This window comes from Palaemon carinicauda, chromosome 12 (assembly GCF_036898095.1).
Source record: "Palaemon carinicauda isolate YSFRI2023 chromosome 12, ASM3689809v2, whole genome shotgun sequence".
Classification (NCBI taxonomy): domain Eukaryota; kingdom Metazoa; phylum Arthropoda; class Malacostraca; order Decapoda; family Palaemonidae; genus Palaemon; species Palaemon carinicauda.
This window is the reverse complement of record NC_090736.1, coordinates 1195924-1200923: the sequence shown is the minus strand read 5'-3', so window position 1 is coordinate 1200923 and position 5000 is coordinate 1195924.

The window sequence follows — 5000 nt, the reverse complement described above, 5'->3', positions numbered from 1 at the left end:
AAATTCTCTTTGCCTCGGGATCAGAGACCCAAGGGGGAATCAACATTTTGATAATGCATATGTGTATACATATATACATATATAATGAATATGTATACATACATTACATCGGTATCTATGTATTGTATATGCATACATTACATGCCTATACATGAAATTTTTAACTTCCCCAATTTAGCAATGTTGAAAGAAAATATATAAAAAGAGAGATGAAGAGAAAAAGCTTCACTGATAGAACGAATCTTTTCTCAAATAATGAACATTGTAAATACAGACTTTTACCCCCAATGAGAATGATGAGAATTTATAGCATACCTTTAATGAAGACTTGTCAGCTGCCTGGGGACAAGAGTTGCCGGTGCATCATTATCGAAGACCAATAAAAAGAAGTGGTGATTCAATTAAATATTATCCTGATGCATATAAAAAGAGACATTCAGAAACGGTGATGTTTGCTTTGGACCAGTTATTATTATGGGCTTGTATACTTTTCGTATATTTTTGTGTTTTGACAAATTTGTTTGCTATTTTTGTGGTAATTATTAGAATATTATCCTTTGGCCCATTCTGTCTTTTATATTTCTTGAGGAATTATCATCTTAAGGTACTAATAATAGTTACACATCTTTGAGTGTTTTAATAAAACTAAAGTCCTGACATTTTCCATTATTTAATATATATATATATATATATATATATATATATATATATATATATATATATATAATATATATATATATATATATATATATATATATATGTTTCAAGTTTACTGTCTTGATAAGAAATTTTATAAGTGCTAAAATTTTATTTATAGTCTGGTCTGGATGGCTGATACATAACCCTACTCCTTTCGCACATATTGGATGTATACAGTATATATATATATATATATATATATATATATATATATATATATATATATATATATATATATATATATATATATAATTGTATACATGTATACGCGTATCTCTCTCTCTCTCTCCTATATAATAAAGGGCAAGTCTTTGGATATATGTATATATATATATATATATATATATATATATATATATATATATATATATATATATATATATATATATATATATTATAATGTATATAAAATGTTATAATTAAGGTACGTTTGGTAGCTCCGAGTGCTCAGGAATTATAAGATATACAAGGTTATCAACAGATATGAAGTAGGGGAGTATGTAAGAGCTACAAAAGTGCAAATATGCGTGATTTTAGTAGGATTAATTCAATATTGTTGACATGGCAGTAGTGAGCTGTAATGGAATATATTTAGATCTGAAAATTCGTAGTAAATGCCAGTAGTAAACTATACAAATATATATGAGTATGTTAAAATTGTGTAGAAGTACTGATGTACAGGGTATTGGTTGAATCTGCTGGTATATATAGTTATCAAATATGTAAATGCGTGTAAAAAAAATAGCTTGCTGTGGATGTGAAATAATGACACATCAATTGTTAATGTTATTTTGGCTCCAAATGTATGTTTCCAGTTTCATTGTGACAAGGTGTTGTACAAGGATTGAGCGTAAACCCTACACTAAAACCTTTCTTATTATTCGAGTTGTGTGACATGCAAAGAGTACGAAAGTATATAAACTGATACCTTTTGATCCGTGTTCGTATATCGAGCGCGTGTAGCGTGCGACCAGCGGTCGATGCCTGGCAAGCGCTTACCCTTTGAAGTAATGTCACCAAAGCCATTCTGCTGTTTTAGCCGAGGGGAAGAGGCAAGGATATGCCCTTACAGGGGTAGGGGTCCCAAACTGCGGTTCCTTTAGAGCCAAAATGACGTATCGCGTGTTTGGTACTGCTTGCTGCTGCATGACTTCAAACAAGTTGGGTGTTTTTTTTATTCTCCTCTTATTTGCATAGAAAGGAATGTTTATGTCTTCTGTTCCCAGGCAAATTCTGTTTACAATATGTACATATGTACTCTGTGCATTGTTTATGAATGGGTGCGGATGCACCTGAAAATTTTCTTACTGGTTTACATACTCGAGCATATATAATGTGTATATATATATATATATATATATATATATATATATATATATATATATATATATATATATATATATATATATATATTTATATATATACAATCCATATTAATACCATATTTTGTATATGTATATGCATACGTGTGATTGTCTTTACATATATATATATATATATATAATATATATATATATATATATACAGTATATATATATATATATATATATATATATATATATATATATATATATATATATATATATATATAATGTGTGTGTGTGCATAAGTGTAAAGAAATAATAAGATACCTCCTTTTTCTTGAGTTTGGTGAAAACTGTTGCAACAGTTATGGAAGAAAATTATTATATAATATATGTGGTTCATAAAAAATGTAACAGATCGGTAATGGGGGAATAGCGGGTCAAAGAGTATGCATGGAAAGGAATGCAGTTTGAACTTTGTCGAAGCTATTGATTATAAGTAACAAAGAATAAATGGCTATACTCATAACAGCATTATTTCATTTCGCAAATGAAAATATGCTCTTTCCCCGTATTTGAAGTAAATAATGACTGAATAATTGAAGAGGTTTGTCAGTTTTAGATGTTTTCTTAATATTATAAGTGAGGTTGGTTTAGGAAACGCTAAAATTGGAAATAGCTACCGTGTTAGGTAGAAAGGTTCATTATATTCATTAAGGGTAGAGTGTGAAAGGATAGATTATACAACGTAATTTTCATATGAGGGACAGGTGGGCTGCTGCTTTGATGTTAGAAAAATTACTATTATTATCAATGTTGTTGTTATTATTACTATTATTATTATTCTGGCAGGGTGTTTTTGCTTTTATTAAAATATTGACAATATAATTTTAGTGTAATGAATAGGATTTTTCTCCTGAAGGAAGAAACGATAAATCATTGAAAAACGCCAATTATTGGTCATTCAATATTATATGATATTGGGATATAAAGACATTTCAATTTTTCTGCCCTGTATTTATAGCATATCCGAATTAATTTGCATATCATCGCTGAATTAATGTTTTGGATGTTGATAATGCTAATTATGTCCACAATAATTAGAGCATTTATATTAACTCCATTGTAGCATTTATTATGCGCACAGTTAATTATTATCGACTGTTATGTAGCCATTTGTTATTCAGGAGGGGAACCACAAAATTAGCAAATATTGATTAATGAATTTTTATGCTGAGTAGAGATGGGTAAACTAGTCATTATTATGCCCATACTCTTTAAGTGTTGTGGTGGCCTGGTGGTAGCGTCCTTGCCTGGTGATTGCCTGACTGGGATTCGAGTCCCGGTCAAACTCGGTAGTTCCTTTGGTTGCTGCAACCTCACCATCCTTGTGAGCTAAGGATGCGGGTGTTTGAGGGAGCGTATAGGTCTATCTACTGAGTCATCAGCAGCCATTGCCTGGCCCTTCCTGGTCCTAGCTTGGGTGGAGAGTGGGCTTGGGCGCTGATCATAATATTATGATCAGTCTCTAGGGCATTGTCCTGCTCGATAAGATAATGTCACTGTCCCTTGCCTCTGCCATTCATGAGCCATCTTTAAATCTTTAAAAAGCAGGACATTAGTTGTAAGACTTGTAAAGCAGGTGTATGCCTATATATGTTGTAAATTTAGTTCCATTGCGATGATATTCATTCATTCCTGAATTGTTTTCCTCAACTTTTCTCTCATAAACAATACTTGTGGAACCCCAAAACATCGATGGAGAGGTTGCAGTAGGTTTCAACCTAAGCCATTCAGAGGTTGCATTTGCGGCCATAGCTTTTTCAAACTGTCATGTCAAAATTGTGGCATTTTACCTTTTTGTGGGATGATGGCAGAGGTAGACAGGTAATAAACCTTCGACGAGTAGTAAAACCATTGAAAAAAGCTGTAAAACTTTGCATAATATTCCCATTCAGTGAAATAGCCATGACTTTTACTCTTTTTGATGATCTTTTGTCTGCAGTGCGCCACATATTGATGTATTTTTAAATATTTATTTGTATGTAGGCTTTCAGAACTTTGGGTTTTTTGTTATGATATCATAGAATTATATCCTTTAGTTGGGTACCGTATTAATAATAGGTTTTTGCTTTCGTTTTAAAATTGAAAAATATAGGTGATTTCATCTCCTTACTTTAATAATTTTACTATTGTCTGTCACTGTAGTAAGTCTTTTTCCTCCTCTTTTACTATACGTCATTTCATCTACTAATGAGGTAATTAATTTGGTCTTTGCTTATGTTATTTAAGGACATCCGGTTGTAATTCTGATCGACTTATTTTTCATAAAAGGAATACTCCTAATCATCATTATAGGCTTTGGAAATTTAAAGGACGCTCGTGAATGGGACAGGCAAGGGACAGTGACATTCCCCTTATCAAGCAGGACAATATCCTAGAGACTGACCATATATACATATGATCAGCACCCAAGCCCCTTCTCTACGAGCTAGGACCAAGGAGTCAAGGAGGGCCAAGCAATGGCTGCTGATGACTCAGCAGGTAGATCTATAGGCTGCCTTAAAGCCCCTATCCTTGGCTCACAGGATGGTGAGGTTGCAGCGACCAAAGGAATTAACGAGTTTGAGTCGAAATCGAACCCCAGTCTAGTGTTCACCATTCAGGGACGTTACCACATTGGCCATTAAAGAACTAAATATATACAATCTGATGCTATTGTTTTATTCATCCTTGGGCATCAAAGTATTAATTGTTTATTTCAAGGAAGGAAGCAATCCTTCCTTATTCGTTTAGTTCCGCCTTTGAAACTAGAATGCGACTGATAGAGAAACGAGAAAAGTCGAGAATGTTACATTTGTTATCTGGGTCAGTGATGACATTTTCATTGTATCCGTATTTAAACACCAACGCATGAATGATTCCCGCAGCCTTGACACTGCAAGGAAGGGCTAGCTGATCGGATGCGTCATGGAATATACCTACCTGTTCATTTCC